The sequence below is a fragment of the Myotis lucifugus genome, unplaced genomic scaffold (genome assembly GCF_000147115.1).
Source record: "Myotis lucifugus unplaced genomic scaffold, Myoluc2.0 scaffold_21, whole genome shotgun sequence".
In the NCBI taxonomy this organism is placed as follows: Eukaryota; Metazoa; Chordata; class Mammalia; order Chiroptera; family Vespertilionidae; genus Myotis; species Myotis lucifugus.
The window spans coordinates 305,051-323,215 of NW_005871069.1; the positions used below are offsets into that span (position 1 = coordinate 305,051).

At 43.2% G+C, this 18,165-nt stretch overlaps 1 long non-coding RNA gene across 2 annotated transcripts; it reads right to left on the reverse strand.

Moving 5' to 3' along the window:
* Positions 1 to 1,254: 1,254 nt before the first annotated feature.
* LOC106696594 lies at positions 1,255 to 18,165 on the reverse strand. Of its 2 annotated transcripts, none has more exons than XR_001347536.2 (3): positions 18,049 to 18,165; positions 13,865 to 14,018; positions 1,255 to 1,665 (listed from the first exon to the last, which is right to left on the reverse strand). It is a non-coding gene; the product is annotated as an uncharacterized LOC106696594 (long non-coding RNA). The 2 variants fall into 2 exon arrangements; XR_001347538.2 differs by having other exon boundaries at positions 1,255 to 1,678.

Below are 18,165 nucleotides of genomic sequence, written 5' to 3' on the forward strand. Positions count from 1 at the left end.
TTCCATTATGTATATGGGGATATATTTTACGTCCCCCATAAGAGGATGATTATGAAGAAAGAATGCTTATTGCAGATTACTTTTTTAAAATTCTCACTCAAGTACATGCTTAGAAAGAGGAAGGAGGAGTGAGAGACATCAATGTGAGAGAGAAACATTGACTGGCTGCTCTCCAAATGCAACCCGACAGAGGATCTAACCTATAACCCAGGTACATGCCCTGACCTGGAATTGAACCACAACCCCTCAGGGCACGGGATGATGCTCCAATCACTGAGCCACTCTGGCCTGGCCAGATTACATTTATTATTTAGTTAGAACATGTTCTAAGAGGTATTACTGTAACACCCGTTTTATAGATGCAGAAACTGAGGCAAGTACAAACTGAGCTAAGTAACTTGAACCAGGCAGGGTTGGAGCACCTAACCTCCACTTGCTTGGCTCTCAAGCAGAGAGAAAAATCTGCAGAGAGAGTTTCTGTTACCTCCAAGCAATAAACTATTCAGAATCAATTGCTCCCTACATTCTAAAAGAGAGACCAAGGAGGTCCCCGGAACATAAAGTCAGAGCAGCAAAGTGTTCCCAGGACAAGGAAAAAGAACCGTGGAAACCTGGATAGCAGGAGGGGTGTGGAAGGCCCCTTTAGGCATTGTCTGTGGAGCTTCAGCTGTGCTCAAAGTACTGAGAGTTGGGGTTGGGGGGCACAGTGATGAGAAGAATTGTCCTAAACTAGAAGCTGTAAATGATGGAAGTAGGCACCGACTTTGGAAATATCAAAGGCTGCTCCATAGTGTGTTAGTACAAGTCAGCTGACCATAAACTTTTGCTAACACCACCTGCACTATGAAATGCTTTTCTCCAGCAAGGCTTGCATCCTAGGCTTAGGAACAAAAATGGGAGAGTAAGGGTGATCTAGGAATAGAGGTTTGTTTGTTTAGTTTTTTTTTGGGGGGGGGCAGGGGTGGTACATTAGAACAACAATGGAGTTCGTGATGTTAGCCAGATATGGTGAAAATAGTGGACTAAGAGTCTAGGCAAGAGAAGGGAGAAATGAAAACAGAAGAAAGCAGGGTGGTAAAGAAAAGCAGATGCATAGAAAAGCTAACCTACTAAAAATCTCAGTGCAAGTGAAAACAGGTATAGTGGCAGTGAAATAGCACCAGATGTTAGATTGGTGGAGTCAGACCAGATCTTGGTTCAGTAACCTCAGTACTTGAGTCTTGGCTGCGAAAGAATTCAGAGTCAAACTCACACTATAAGAGAAAGTTTTATTTAGAAAGTCACAAAGGTAGAAGTGAGCCATAAAAGAAATGGGCTCAGGAAACAAGTTACAGAGGCCAAAGAAGAGTCCTTAGAGCTTAGGAGAAAGAGGGCAAGGAAAACATGCCTGGGAGAATGGGGCGGGGAAAGGTGTGGTGTGCTCCATAGAGAGAGCTACACAGGGTCCTTCGTCTTGAGGGTATTTATTTGGAGGTCTCAGGAGCGGATCCCAGTAGAATATTCATCAGCTTTCCAGGTGTGTTCTTCAGGGTCATGGTCTCTGCTGATTGGTGGGCACCAGGGCAGAGGGTCATTAGTCAATGCAGCTGGTTCTGAGGTCAGCTATGGCATCACTTGTCTGGTTTTGCTGCCTTTCTGGGCCTGGAGCTGAAACACAACTGAGGCCTAGATGTTATCCCTAGGGGTTAATGCTTAAGGTCATGGTCCAGCAAGGGCCTGCATGGGAGTTGGACAAGGCCACTCTTCAGCCCTTGTTCTTCCTCAAAGACAGTCTGCTGCATAACTAGCAACATGTCAGTGGAGGAAAGGTCAGGGGAGGGTCTGAACTGCATGACCAGCGATATGAAAGGTCAGAGGGTATAAACCACATGACCAGCGATATGAAAGGTCAGAGGGTGTAAACAACATGACCAGTGATATGAAAGGTCAGGGGCCCCAAACTGCATGACCAGGGATATGCTAGATGCGGAAAGGTTACCCTGGGAGCTAGGTCCTTGTTTTCCCAGTTTTGCCCCTTGGTAGGCACCTGTGGCTTTCTACCTGGTGACCTTCTGTCCCTGGCCCATCATCCTTGCTCTGTTCATGTCTGTCTAACAGACTACCACAGGAGTACCTAAGTTGGGATCTGGAAGCAACAAAGCTGTATTCAAGCTGGGATAATCAATCTCAGAGTTGATGGCATTTATGATAACAATGAAGTCAGGACATTACTTGGGCTGAATTGTCCCCTCTCCCCCATTCATATGTTGAAGCCCTAATCCCCAAATACGACTGTATCTGGAGATAGGGTTGCTAAGAGTTAAGTAAGGTTAAATGAAGTTACAGGGAAATAGTCCCTATGTATATATATAGTTCTGGCAGCCTGAGCTGACTAATACAATTTGTGGCCATGGGAGAGAGAGCTATGTGGAGTGGAGAAAAAGGTCACTGGATTTGAGGAAGTCACAGAACTGAGAAGTCAGAATTGCAGAGTTGAGTCAGCCATCTAAACATTAAAGTCACCAGAATTATGGTAGGACATAGAGTGGTGAAGACAATGAGCAGTTGCTTAAGTCATTAAAGCACATAGGAGGGGACTGGCCAGGAGGAGTGAGATGCAGCACATCAGAGGGAGAGAATACAGACTAGCCAGATAGGGGAGTCTCAAAGCCGTAGAAGTGACTGAGAAGAGGCAACTTCTAGTCCTGATCCTGAGGTCTGAGGATAACAAAGAGCAGCCATTGGTGAGGGTTACTGGGAAAGGAATAGCCCGATATCCTCAGGAGAGGTTGACTTCAGTACAGCAAGGAAAGGTAGGGAATGTGCAGTGGGGAGTTGTGAGTATACAGGTTCCATATTTGATGGATAACAATAGAGGAAGGGCTGGAAGGTGGGTCAGGGAGGAAGTTTCCAGCTCTCCTGAGAAATATTTTCACATCAGTCAACAGTTTTGTGCTGTGGTTGAACTAATAGGACATAATGTTACAAATACATAGATTATAAAACACAAACCATAATCAATTTATAAATAAAATTCATATCTACTATGTTTAATCATCAAAGCAACATATTTATGAACCACACTTTAATCTTATGGACCCTAAGGATAAAAAGAGAAGAAGTGATACATGATAAAAAAAAAAGGGCTTTCATGTTGGGTGATAAGAACGGGTAAGAGGCGTGTGAGCTGAGTGTCTGGTAGGTAGTAAGAATTAGCAACGTGTTGGTCTCTGTGTGCAGAGGGAAGCATCTGAGCCTGCAGAAGTCAGGAACCTGGTCCCAGAGCTCAGGCCAGTGACGGGGTTGGCTGATCCCATTGGGGACAGCAATGGCCTCTGATGAAGGGAAAGAAGAGCAGGTGCCAGGACCCAAGAATGGGGTACAGTGAGAACAAGAAGGCAAACCACGTACTCAACAGACAGGTGACCTAAAAGAAATCTCACTATATTTACTCTGCCATCCAAATATTTAGTTCAGTACACAAATGCTTCAGGCTCAAAGTACCCTTGTAAAGTTTTGTTGGGGCTAAGAAAAACTATATCTTTCCTCCCACCTTCTAAGTCTTTTAGCTGGGTTAATTCTCAAATTAACAGAGATTAACAGGAGAAACATCAAAATTTTACTGTATGTACATGGGGATTTTTTATAAGCATGAAAATTCCAAAGATAGTGAGGCAACATTTGGTATATAAGACAATTTTGAAAAAAGGAGAAGGTGTCTTAGATTTCAGAAGTGAGAACGGGCAATTTACAGGTAGTTGAGAAAGAGTGGAACACACATGGCAGGAAAATTCTGGCCAGGCAAGTCAGAAATAGTGGGACAGAGGGTGTCTAGCTAACTCGCCTGGCTTGAAGCCCCCTAGTTACCATACTTAATTCGAATTAGGCTAAGGAGACATCCTGAGCTCTCTTCCCAAAGCAGGTTTCTCTGTCTGAATCTCTTGGCCATGAAAGGAGGGAAGGTTAAAGGTTCCTTTAAAAAAAAGTTTTTATTGGATTTTTAGAGAAAGAGGAGGAAGGTGGGGGAGAAACATTGATGTGAGAAAGAAATATCAATCATGCGCCTCCTGCACTCACCCTGACTGGGGATCAAGCCCACAACCTGGGCATGTCCCCTGACTGGGAATCATGACCTCTTGGTGCACGGGACGATGTCCAACCAACTGAGCCACACCGGCTAGGGCTGAAGGTTCTTTCTTGGGACTTGTGTTAGGAATTGCCTTCAGTCTTTTTTCATGAAGAAACTGAAGGGAACCAAAGTTTTGCCACCCTTAAGTGCCTTTTGGGGATATGAATTTTTAAGCTGTTTATTAGGAAACAAGGCTCAGAAAGAACCTAGGGTGAGTGTCTGAGAACGAAAATCCTATGTGCCAGCCCTTTAAAAACAGTGACTCTGTCTCCGGTGGCTCAGCTCCCCAGCTGCTAGAAGCCCCACCACTGGTTGCTTCATGGGCAGCTGCCCCAGGCTCTGACTGTCAGGCTGGGGAACCCTGCCTGGGGTGCAGGCCTCTCTCCAGTCTGGGGGAACCCTCCTCACCCTTGGCCTGCTGCTCCTGGGAGCTGGGCCAGCCCCTCTCACCACCCCGCCCTTCCTACCAATCTCAAGGTGGTGTCTGCCCTTCTTTGTTAAAAGTCCCCTCTTCAGCCAGACTTCAGCTGGTATTTCAGAGTAAATGTTCCCCAATTTAGTTCCAGTGACATTCTGGGAGGAGGTGGGAAAAAGATCCACCTACTCTGCTGCCATTTTCCAAACCAAATCACTGTTTTTAAGGATGAACAAAAGGAAACAACCTAAAACTTCATTAATAGGGATATGGATGAATAAACTATAGTAAATTCATAGGAATACTACTAAAATAGCAGCTCAAAATAGATGTATTGTTACCGGAGAGATGAGTGGGCCCAATTTCCCTGTCCCTCGTGGGAGTGGGGCTCTTGGGATAATGAGATGTGGTAAAAGACTTTATTTGCATGGAATTAGATTCCTGGGGTTGTATAGTCCCAGGCCCCTAACCCACTCCCGGAACAGGTGCAGCTGGGGCTTCCGCACAGCCAAAAGCAAAGCCAGAATCCAGAGCAGCTGGGTCCGATGTAGCATCCGGCTAATTAAAGTCCCTCGGTCCACTGTGTGGGTCCCACATGGCCGTGAGTCACGTGGGCAAATGTAGGGGAGGGGGCCCCTGCAACAGGAGTCCCTGGAGTGTAGGCAAGTAGGAGAGGCGAGAGAGAGAAAGGCTCTTTGTCCAGGAGTTTAAATATTTAGGTTTCAAACCCTTGCAGTGGCCACTGACTTGTTTCCAGGTGTGACTGACAGATAAGCACCTTCCTATGTCACTTAAACCTTACTGGGCACACGTATAAACTGCCTTTGCCCGGTTATTTCCTCCACTAATCAGCAGAGAACAGACTTGGAGAGTGATAACTGCAGCTGTCTGGCACAGCTGTATAAACGGCTTGCCTATATTATTGGTCTCCCCCGCACTCCTTTCCTGTTAAATAATAACCAGATTATTACAACGGTATCACCATGTCTCCAAATATCAACCTATACAAATTTTGAAAACATAGAATTGAGAAAAGATGTTAGCTGAAGAACACTGTGTGAAGTGTTATTTATATAAAAGACAAAAAACTGTGACATATTAATTATTTACACGTACACATGTGAAAATATAAAAACGTGTTGGAATGAACAGACCCCAGGTGAGAAGTCCTATTGAGGAGAGGGTGGGGGTGGGCGACCGGAGGAACATGAAGGAGTTTCTACCACGTCTTTAAAAAACATGAAGCAGATATGTCAACATGTGTAAAATCTGGATAGTACATGCTTATATTATTTTCTGCACTTTTCTGTATGTTTCAAATACTTCAGAGAAAGAGGGGCTCTCCTGGCACTCTGAGCCCCTTCTTGAGCCCCAGCCACCCTGAGCTATTCGTCGGCCCCCAATCATCTGGTAAACCTCTTCTCCTCCTCAAATTGGGGTCAGTGTCGTGGACATAGACAATAGCATGGTGAAGGCCTGGGGAGGGGGTGGGAGTGAGGAGGAGGGGGTCAATGGGGGAAAAAGGGGTCATCTGTAAAACTTTCAACAATATAGATAAATCAAATGGGGGCCAGCCAACAGTGAATCACCTAGTGGCTTTTTGGAAATGTTGCTCCTCAGGTCCTACCCAGATGCGCAGATTCAGAATCTGCAATGTATCAAGTTCCAGGTAATACCTGTGTACAGTGAAGTCTGGGCAGGCTCCTGACAGTGCTCCTGCTGCCTCCAGCCTTCTGCCCACGGTCCCTATTACCTAGCTAACTCCTAAAGCTCAGTCTGGATGTACGTCAAGCTTGGTCTGTTCTGTGATCTCTTTGAACCCTTATCTAGCTCTGGAGTCTTCTACGTACACCGATTTTTTCAAAACAGACAACATTATTGTCCTCTGCTAACTGGACTGTGAATTCCTTATCAGTTCCTATAGCTTTGGGGCACTTGTCCTATCACAGTATATGTCACTGGCACAGGTTCAATGACTGTGCTATGGATGAGTCAGAATCTACCTTTTAGGTACCAGTAAGGCCATCATCCTTACTAAACTATCCAGGGAGTGGAGGTATCTGCTTCTGGAGCACTTAATACAGAGAATTAATTATTTACAGCCCAACCGGCGTGGCTCAGTGGTTGAGCATTGACCTATGAACCAGGAGGACACAGTCAGAGCACATGCCCAGGTTTTTGTCTCAATCCTCAGAGTGGGGTGTGCAGGAGGCAGCCAATCAATGATTCTCTCTCATCATTGATGTTTCTCTTTCTCCATCTTTCTCCCTCTTCCTTCCTCTCTAAAATCAATAAAAAAATATATTTTTTAAAAGCCTAATGAAAGACGTGGACCTTCTCCTCAGATAAATGCACATGACTATATAATTTCAGTATCCACAAACTCCAAGCAAAGAGCTTCTGCCCTAAAGTGGACAGGCTGTGTAGGATCCCCTTCCCTTGCATTGTTGGGAGTTTCCCACTGTGTCACAGGAACAAAAATGTGTCCATGACAGTAACATTGTTGCTGAGAAAACAATCCCAGTAACCCACAGAAAATCATGACCACTTTGAATTCTCTGACCATTTCTGGCTGATAAAGTGATGTTTTGAAGTATTCTCAGGTTGGATTAATCCCATAATTTCCACCTGTAGGTGCAGAAGACAGGAAGTCGCCATGAGAATGGACATTTCCTGGTCAGAGGCAGTCATGGGAGGAGGGATGGGGCTGAGTGAGCAGCAAGGCCTGTCCTCAGTGACCTGGACCAAAGGATTTTATCCAGTGGCTGTTTTTTTTTCTTAAAATAAGTAGCAGTCAGAAAAGCAGTGGAAATATTTCATTCCACTTACAAGCACCATCTAACTACTACATGTTTCAAACATAATAAACAAGTAACTGCCAAAGGGATCAAGAGATGGGAGGAGCCCTGCAAAGACCAGGGTGACATAAGAAGCCCAGAGCATCAGGTCATACTCAACCCAACTGGGTGCCCATTTGCCTCAAAGAAAAGTCTCACATCCACCCCTTTGGCCCCCAATCCCTTTGGGAGAAACAGTACCTTCTCTACAGTAGACATCTCCCTGACATTCAGTGGTTGGACCTCTGTGTACTTATATAATAACCAGAGGCCCTGTGCGTGAAATTCATGCACAGGTAGGGTCCCTAGGCCTGCCCAGCAAACAGGGGCAATCAGGGCCTTCTGGCTGCCAGCCGGGGACTCCCTTCCCTGGCTGCCGGCTCCTGGCTGCTGGCTGGGGTCTTCCTTCATTCCGCGCCACCCCCTTGGTGGTCAGCACATGTCATAGTGATAACCGAACTCCCTGTCTCCCAGTCAAACTCCTGAGGGGACACTTTGCACATTAGCTATATATATATATATATATATATATATATCACACACATATATACTAGAAGCCCAGCGCATGAAATTTGGGCATGTGGGGGAGGATCCCTCAGCCCAGCCTGCACCCTCTCGCAATCTGGGACCCCTCGGGGGATGTCCGGAACCCCTGCGGGATCGGGCCTAAACCAGCAGTCGGACATCCCTCTCACAATCCTGGACCACTGGCTCCTAATCACTTGCTTGCCTGCCTGCCTGATAGCCCCTAACTGCCCCTGCCTGCCTGCCTGATTGCCTCTAACCACCTCTGCCTCGGCCCCTGCTGCCATGGCTTCATCAGGAAGGTCATCCGGAAGGACATCCAGAATGACATCTGGAAGGTCATTTGGCTGCCTGGTGTAATTAGCAACTTACGCTTTTATTATTATAGACTAGAGTCCTGGTGCATGGATTCGTGCACTGGTGGGGTCCCTCGGCCTGGCTTGTGCCTTCTCGCAATCTGGGGACCCCACCGGTGCAAGAATCTGTTATAAGATCTTTGGTTAATCTCTTCCCACCCTCCCCCCTCCCCTCTTCCCTCTGAGATTCATCAGTGTGTTCCATATTTCCATGCCTCTGTGTTGAGCATCTGCTCCCTGGTGGTCAGTGCGCATCATAGCTACTGGTCGAACAGTCCAATGGTCCAACAGTTGAACGGTCGCTTAGGCTTTTATATATATAGATAGCCATTCTGACAGGTGTGAGGTGATATCTCATTGTGGTTTTAATTTTTATTTCTCTGATTAGTGACATTGTGCATCTCTTCCTGTGTCTATTGGCCGTCAGTAGGTCCTCTTTGGAGAAGTGTCTATTCAGGTCCTTTGCCCATTTTTTAAATTGGACAATTTTTTTAAATTTTTTTTTGGTATTGAGTTATATTAAGTTCTTTATAAATTTTGGATATTAATCCTGATCAGATGTATCATTGGTGAATATGTCTGCCCATTCAGGGGTTGTTTTTTCATTTTGTTTATGGTTTCCTTTGCTGTGCAAAATCACTTTGCTGCGATGCAGTCCCATTTACTTATTTTATTTTGTTTCCCTTGCCCAGAAAAAAAACATTGCTAGGAGAAATGTCTGATATTTTACTGCCTATGTTTTCTTCTAGGAGTTTTATGGTTTCAAGTCTTACATTTAATTCTTTAATACATTTGCAGTTTGTTCTTATGTATGGTAAGAAGGTGGTCTAGTTTCATTTTTTTGCACATATCTGCCAAGTTTTCCCAAATGCATTTATTAAATAGACCATCTTTACTCCATTGTATGTTCTTGCCTCCTTTGTCAGATATTAGTTTACCATATTTATCAGGTTTATTTCTGATCCATTGACCTATATGTTTGTTTTATGCCAGTACCATGCTGTTTTGATTACTATGGCCTTATAGAATAGTTTGATATCAGATAGTCTGATTCCTCCAACTTTGTTCTTCTTTTTCAAGATTGCTGTTGCTATTCAGGATCTTTTGTGGTCCATATAAAGTTTTGGAATATTTTTTCTAGTTCTGTGAAATATGGCATTGGTATCTTAATAGACTGCTTTGGGAAGTATGGACATTTTAATTATGTTAATTCTTTCTATCCCTGAGCGTGGTATATACTTCCACTTATTTGTATTTTTTTCAATTTCTTTCTTCAGTATCTTATAAATTTCTGAGTATAGGTCTTTTACATCTTTGTTTAAATTTATTCACAGGTATTTTATTTTTTTTATTTTTATGCAATTGTGAATAGAATTGTTTTATTAGTTTTCCTTTCTGAATTCATTATTCACTAGAGGCCCAATGCACGAAATTCATGCAAGAGTAGGCCTTCCTTCCCCCAGCTGCCGGCACCAGCTTCCCTCTGGCTGCCGGCAGGCACCCAGGACCCAGGCTTTCCTCGTAGCCCTGGCTTCATCCAGAAGGACGGAAGGACATCCGGAAGGATGTCTGGTCTAATTAGCATATTGCACTTTTATTATTATAGATATTTGCACCATTTTTAACTTTGTAACACTTTCATGTGTTGGTCTAGCATTTTAATTATGTTGTCAGAAAGAAAGAATAACTTCTTCTTCCACTCAGCCCACAACCCCAGACAAGTCCGCACAGCATGAGGGGCTCCCTCGGACCCCAGGCCCGGTCATCTAAGCCTTGTTTGTGTGGAGCTCTCCCATGTTTGTGAGATGAGTCCCTGGAAATGGAAGTTAGCTCTTCCTAGATTCTGAGCACTGAGGTCAGAGGCTGATGGAATAAAAGACTTAGTCATTTTGAAAAAGGCCCAGAAATTCCACGCAGTGTAGAGTTCATGAGAGGCTAGCCTTTCCACAGGAATTGCCTCTCGTTTGAGGGCTCAAATTGTCTCTCAGTTCTGGAGATAAAGTGAAACTTTGAATGGGTAATGCTTTTGTTTTGGATTTCAGGTTACTTTAAATATTTCATTGATTTTTTAAAAAATAAGTCAAATTTATCAAAATAATAGAAGTGAAAGATAGTGGAACTTGCTTTCTCACCTCTGCTGGTTGACTAAGTTATCTGGCACTAACAGGAGAGTCGATATGTTTCTTAGTGGAAAAGCTGAATTTGCCTTGTGTTATTCATCTCTCTCTATTCACCATTTATTGAGCCCCTACTAGGTACAAATTACGAAAGATACCCAGTTGGGTCTTCAGAGAACTAAAAGTTTCAGGGAGGAACTCAAAGAGAACCTATTTTCATACATTTAAGCTATATGTTTATGAGAGATGAAGCTGGAGAATGAGCAGGGAAAATGCCCTGTTGATTGTGTGTCAGTAGTTCTGTTATTGATTATATGGTATTCTACACACATTCCATTTCCAGGGAGGCAGCATCCAGAATTTAGTGACTGGGAATCAGAAAAACTAACTATGTCCTCATCCCAGGCTGAACTCTGAGAAACTCTTTGATTTTGGTCAAAAATTTCAATTTTTCTGAAGCCTCAGTTTTCTCTCCCAGAAAATAGAGATTTAAGGTAGATGACTAGAGATTCCATTTATCTTCATTATTTGTTTTCATTCCAAAATGGTATTTTCCTGCCCAGGCAAGGGAGAAATTATTAATTTTGTGTTGTTCTGGAAGAAAATGGTCGGGGTGCTCTGGCAAATACACTAACAAGCTTCTCCCACTCTCCACCCCCAAGTTGCTTCTTCCCTGCTTCTATTTGGACAGATCACCTCTGGACCTTCAGGTCGCTATTAAAACAAATGAAAAGAACCCTATTCCTCCTTGGCCTGGGCAAAAGCACAGTGGCTATTTGCAAAGGTACATAAAGGCCTTAATTAGTGTTAGTTCACACTTGGGTTTGATGCAAAATAGCATCTCATAGCAACAGAGAACTTCAAACAGTGTGGCCGAATTCCAGTGCAGACACTAATGGAAGCAAGGGAAAAACAAAGGGGAAGAGGAAAATGAGAGACTTTGGGACTGAGTCCAGAAGCTTGGGACTTGGTAATTAGAAGAGGGCGAGGAGCCATTGGAATTATTTTCCTAAGTAGCCTCAGTAGCTGATTAGTATGTTCATCTGAGGTAACGGAAGATCCCTAACAAACTATCCATAAAGGGGCACTTGTGTTGAAAATTGCCAAGTCAGGACCAGCAGGGCTTCACACCCTGAGATTTAATTAGGTGGGTCACACCTCCGAAAGGAGGAGAAATAAAACATGTGGAAGATGGAGCCCAGAGGAACAGGACACTGTTTTGACTTTGTTTTCGAATCCCTTTTTCTTACCACAGTTAGAAAGGGATGCCTCTTTGGCTAAAAGCAAATATAAAACGTCCCTTTCTGTGGAGAACACGTGGGCTGGGAATGATTGAAATTCTTCTCCAATTCCTCTTGGGATTTGGACACTTTTATTAAATGAAAATGCGGAGGGTAAAGGTTCAGCAGAGGTTAAAAGTGGAGTGGTGTTTAAAGAGGGCATGGAGAAGAAAGCAAGCTCTTTAACAGCTAGTCAGAGCCTCATCTCACATGGCCACCAGGCCGGCTTCTTCCCCTCACAGCTTTCAGGAAACCCTTACCTCCAGAGCCACTTTAAGGGCAACAGAAGAAATTCTACCTCCTTATTTTATAGTCACAGGTCATTTTAAGTCCCCAATGATATTTCTCAGCTTAATCACTAATCAGCCACTTTTCTTAAAGTCAAGAGTGTAAACATTTTCACAATTGAGAGTATTTGGAAGAATGTGCTGCAAACTCCAAATGTAATTTCAGGAAAAGAGGGCCGGGAGGTGTGAACAACAGCACCTCTCTCAGGAGCCTGCTGTCCCCACTGGAAGAGCAGAGACTTGTGTGGACACATTTGGGCCTGCTCGTTACAAACATCCATTTCTGTTTGCAAAAGCCTCATCTAACGCATGGCTTTACGGTCATTTTCAATAAGTAACTAGATGAATAAAAAGGGCAAAAACATAAAATAGAACTCTCGGCAAACGAAGTGAGGTTCCCCGTTTTTGGCAGAAAGTTTCCAACAGGATCTAGGGAACTATGCCTGCTGCTGTGTTGACTCAAACCAGTTCCAGCTCCAGCCTGGAGGCTGAGTCCTCATGAGGCTCCAATGAAAGGTGAGGACTGAATGGTTTGCCTGAGCTTCTGCTCAGTGCTGCTTGGAGCAGGCAGAATTTCTGAGCATCTCATACAGTGAAGGCAGGGAAGACGGAATTTTATATTTCAGTGCAGTTTAGATAACTTGGAGTCCATGGTGGTCTTGCAGGTAGTAGTTACCTTTAATTTATTCACTGAATTTTCCTGAAAAGTGGAGGGTTTTTTCTTGACATATTTTGCAACTAACACTTTATCTATTTTCTCTTTCATATTAAGGGCCCCCAAAAGACAGCTATACATATTTTTAAAAATCTAGAATTTGCATGTCATTTTTAACAAGAAAATTGAAATGGACATTGTTGTTTCTCCTTCCGTGCCATGTGGATCAAGCTTAGCCAATCAGAGCATCACAGTCCTGGAGCCACAGGGATAGGCTGAAAAATAGCACATGACCCAGCCAGCAGCAGTCAGAGCCAATGAGGTGGGCTGTGATATTTTTGGAGGTTTTAGAGAAGAAGTATTCTTTCTGCTGGAGCTGCCCCCTGACTGGAAGCTCTTTCAGTTGGCTCCTGTGTCCCTTTGACATAATCCTATCCGTGTGTGTGTGTGTGTGTGTGTGTGTGTGTGTGTGTGTGTAGGTGTTCAGCACTTCCTTACTTTCTGACACTACAAGATTCCCCAGGCTCATCTCATATATCTCCTGCCCCAATTTTATAATAAATTATTTCCCGAAAGAGCCTTGGTTCCTTTTATTAGAGAAAGGTATTAGAAATGGTGCCAGGTGTACTTATTTATATTAGGGTGTTAAATAACCTTCTGAAATAGCAAAAGTGTTTTACTCAATCAAAGTTCAAACATTCAGTTTCATTTTTTAAAGTACTGACTGTTAATTTAAAAAAAGTTTCAGTAACTTTATCTACACATTTTTATGCTTTTTGCTATAGAGACACTAAATATTTAATCAAAGCCCTGAGAGGTAGCCCATAATTTCTGCTAAAGATACTATGCATACAGGTGTAGCTAATTTTTTAAATATAAAAATTCTTTATGACTATCTGATAGTCATAAATTAGAGACAAAATAGTCATGAATTAGAGACCAAAAGTTCATCACATTTTTTGGGGGGGCGGGTGGGGAGGTGGGCAAGAACACCTTGCTTCAGAAAGTATATTCTGGCTCTGTGATCTCCATTTAAGAGTATTCCTTCTCTCAACCTTTTAGCTTCTGGTCATTGAAGGAAATTAGCTTAAACACTTTAGATTTGGCTACACCACCCATGAAGTTGTGGGTTTTGTTCATCTCTATTAGAATTAGTAGGGAAAGAGTTCTTTAAAGAGCTTATTTTGCCTCTCTTAGGAAGTGAAAGTTTCTTCCCTTAAACCTTTGCTACTTGACATTGTTCCCACAAACCCTGCTGATGATGGTTGTCTTCAGATTGCTCACCTCTTATGGAAAGCACAGGTGTCCATACTTGAAACCTGAGATTCATTTGCAACTTTTGGGATGATTTAAAAAAAAAAGAGGCTGTTTCCTTGCTGGAATGAAGAATACAATGTTCACCTGTAAGTCCTGGCATTCTATCCCTTTTCCAGTGTGTCTGTGGGAGGGAGACAAAGAACATTGTTAAGCACAATAAAACAAATGTGACACCTGTGATTTTTTAGCAAACAAAAGCCAGCATCCAATTCTAGATCAATTTGTTGTGCTAGTTTTTTTTTAAAACTCAACAAAAGAATTGAAAATTAAAATTTGAGCAAGCTTCTAAAAGTGATTGAGCCCTATCAATCACATTTACAATTGAATAATTTTTATGTAGACATCTTATCTCCATTTTGTTATCTGTTTCCAGTTGGCCTTTTGATCAGGAGGGTGAATTTGATTAGTACAGATGTATAGCTTTTCTCAAGACATCAACTGTAGGTTTCCTTAGGCTAGATTATGTGACATTTTTATTACTTTTGCCACTGAACTAAAGCAGCTTTTCCATTTATGTTTATGATAGTTTTTGTAAATGTCAAATTCCTTGTTAGAAAGTCAGAGTTAACATTCCAAAAGTCAAAGGCTGATGTCAATAATGTTCATGGATACTCAGTTTGAAGTAATTTCATATCACATTTCCCTCCAAAAATCAAGATAACCTACTTTTCAAATAAATATTTGAAAGAAAGAAATCAGGCTGCAGTCAGAATAAAAAAAAAGATACAGAATATTCTAAAATGTGGTATCTGCCTAGATTTCAAGTATAAACAAAAAATATGAACATACAGGTAAGACCAATGTGAAATCAATTTGCTATGACTAAGTTTGTAATTTTAGGTTAGTTAACCCTTACACCAATTCCTTGGAACTAACTTTATAAAATTATGGAGGATTTGAAATTAGGTTTCTATCAACTTTAGCTAATGTTTTGATTCCTGTTATCTCCAAGGAAATAAACCTGTTCAAGTATATTGGGGATTAGGTTGCATCTTTCTTTTTTCTATCCTTTCATTTTTTAGGAAATGACAAGTTGGTAGGTTATTTAATATGTTTTCAAAGGAAAGGAGAATGGCTCAGCTTCTTTATGGAGATCAGCGAGTTCAGGACACTATCACAAATTGGGGGTCACAGACTCAGAAGCCTTTGGTGGCCAGACAAATGATGTCTGAGAGATGAATGCTGGACGAGGACTGCAGAACACCTGTCCTTCTACTGCATTCCAGGGAGTGTGGCCCTGCAAAGGCCAGGCGTGGAAGCTTCTGCTGTGTGTGTGTTTTAATGTTCAATCTCCTGATTTTCAAATGCTGGCAATCATTTTTCTTCAAAGATTGTGTGTATTCTGTGAGCTGCACTTGGCCTATAAGCCTACTGCCTACAAGCCAATAACTGCCCACAATAATTTCATACTGGGAGCCAATCCATTATGCACAATTATTTATAATAAGGAATATAATTGTCAAGTTCATTTTAATTCTCATTTTTGGCTGATCTGAGCACTATATTTGAGAGCTTAAACAAATATGAAAAGGTTGCTTAGTGATTTAAGAATCAATGTAAACAGAGTTATAGGATTCTGATAGATAACTTGATCAAATAGATGTTGAGTGTCTTACATGTACCAGGCATTGTTTTAGGCATCAGAAATACAACTGACTACAAGGTACCTATCTAGAGGTGGGAGGTAGTAAATAAATAAGTAAACAAGAAAACTAGAACTTAGTGGTAGCTACCACTCAGAAAAGTAGAGTAGGGTAATGCGATAGCAGGTGCTGACTGGTTTCCCCAAAGGAGCCTGTGAACCTAAATCCTCAAGGCTATCAAAGTGTTGAATTCTTCCTAAAGTCTCCTTTTGCTCTAGGTCCCTCAATGAAGTCACTGGAGGTATGTCTTCAGGAACTGAAGACTAGTTTATTTTAAATTGGTTACCTTTTAATTTTCTTGGCTAGATTTGGGGGTCATGTTGATCCCAGAGGGATTTAGGGAAACGTCTATCTAACCAGCAACTTAGTTACAATGCCTGGGTGGGTGCTGCAGAAGGCTCACTACAAACATTTTGTGTTGATTCCTTTAGCTTGCACTTCAGAGAGGACCATTTTCCTGAATGTCCCCAAATTCTGGGAATGTATCATTTGAGGATTTCTACCACCTTTTGGGGACAAGGACTAATAACAGCTTGGCAATGAAACTCCCTGCCAGAGCCAGGGCTTCTCCCACCTAAAAATGCACATTGACAGATACCTTTCAAACTCTTCCCATGGTATTATAATATGTCCCTTCACGTTGACATGGAGAAAACCTGGAATTTGAGTCAAGTTAGAAGATCTGGATTCAAAGCCAGCTATTTGGCTCTGCTGTGGGCCACCTCTTTGATCTGATAGTCTCACAACCTTATCTTGAAGACCCACTTCTTGGGGGTCCTGGGAGGATTGAACGACAGTGTATATTTGAAAGTCAACCCTGCAAAGCTTCATATTATATATTACTAGAGGCCCGGTGCACAAAAATTTGTGCACTCAAGGGGGTCCCTCAGCCCGCCCTGTGCCCTCTCAGTCTGGGACCCCTCGGGGGATGACCACCTGTTGGCTTAGGCCCGCTCCCTGGGGGATTGGGCCTAAGCTGGCAGTCAGACAATCCTCTGGCAGACCAGGAGCCCTTGGGGGATGTGTACTTGCCAGCTGCAGTCGGACATCCTTAGTGCTGCTAAGGAGGCGGGAGAGGCTCCCACCACCACCGCTGTACTGGCAGCCGTCAGCCTGGCTTGTGGCTTAGCAGAGCTCCTCCTGTGGGAGCGCACTGACCACCAGGGGGCAGCTCTTACATTGAGCATCTGCCCCCTGGTGGTCAGTGTTGTCATAGTGACCAGTCATTCCCAGTCTTTCTGCTGCTGGGGTCAATTTGCATATTACCCTTTTATTATATAGGATTATGATTGGAATGGCCATCAAGGTCATGCTTGTTTTGCAATGTTATAATCCAACAAATGGGTAAGGGGGCAGAGCCAAACACAGATAGACCTCTGATGTAACAGTAGGCCACTGAAGAGCAAATAAATATCTTTAAAGTTATATCTGAAATAGAAATGCAGATTGTAAATAATAGTAATTGTAGTAGTGGCAGTAATAATAAATGGCTGACATTTACTGATCACTTTCTCTGTTCCAGGCCTGGAGGTAAACACATTGCATTTATAATATCTTCAAATGGGGTGAGGAGAGGGAAGAAAAAAGTCAAGTCAATAATGCAAAGTTGAAAATAAAGCATTACTGCCAGCACAATGTGCACTATCACCCCCAGAAGCTCTTTAAATATGAGCAGGTCTTGAGAACCCATTTCTTAGAGATTTGGTGTGTTCCGTCTTCCCCTTCTCAGCAGGAAGGCCCACCACCTTCTGCCCCAAGGCCCAGCCCACTGGCAGCATTCAGAAAGAATTGTCTTGGATGTGCCAGTATTTTACCTAGTCGCACATGTTGCCCATAACAAAAAAAGAACTTCAGGTTAAATATGTAGTAAACAAAGAATGGAAATGCAAAAGAATACATTCAGTAGCTTAGAGTGTATCCTTTGTAAAGCAAAAGCATTTCTTTCAACGCCCCCTCAACCCCCAATAAGACTGGAAATGGATTCTTCTCTCAAGACATCCATAAACTTCAGAATATGAAATGTGTCCAACAAGTGGGGATGCTGGGGTGAAAGGTGCCGCCCATTCTCAGCCGTGCATGGGTGCAGAAGGAAATAATGCTCATGTAGCCGTTTGCCGCAGGGCTGGTGTTATTTATATAACGCCGCCGGCTGGGCCAGGTTGGCGCTGGAGCAGGGAGAGGAGGGAGAGGCTTGTCTTCATGTGCGAGAATACAGACGTGTGCGCCTGTGCACTCAGCGTTCGGCGTTTGAAACGTGAATTCTTGAGGAGGGTGTGGGGAATACCATCACCACTCACGTTTATGTATATGTCATTATGTTGGCAACACAGCCTTCTAGCATCGTACTTGTATAGCATTCATTTGGGAGTAGGGAAGAAATGGCGATTTGGGAGTGAGTGCTGCGGTCGGCGGTGGGTGATCCACGCTGCTGGTTACTGAGGACCTGAAACTGACAAATGCGCCCCCTTGATCCTCCACCGAGGACACAAAAATCAACTATATACGCACTTTGAAAAATGGAGAGAGGGTTGCTCCCGAATGCTGGCGACCCTTGGGCTCGCGGCCGGGAGTGGGATGCAGGCAGGTGGGCGGCTGGCATCTCTGAGGCGAGCAGAGGTCACCGAG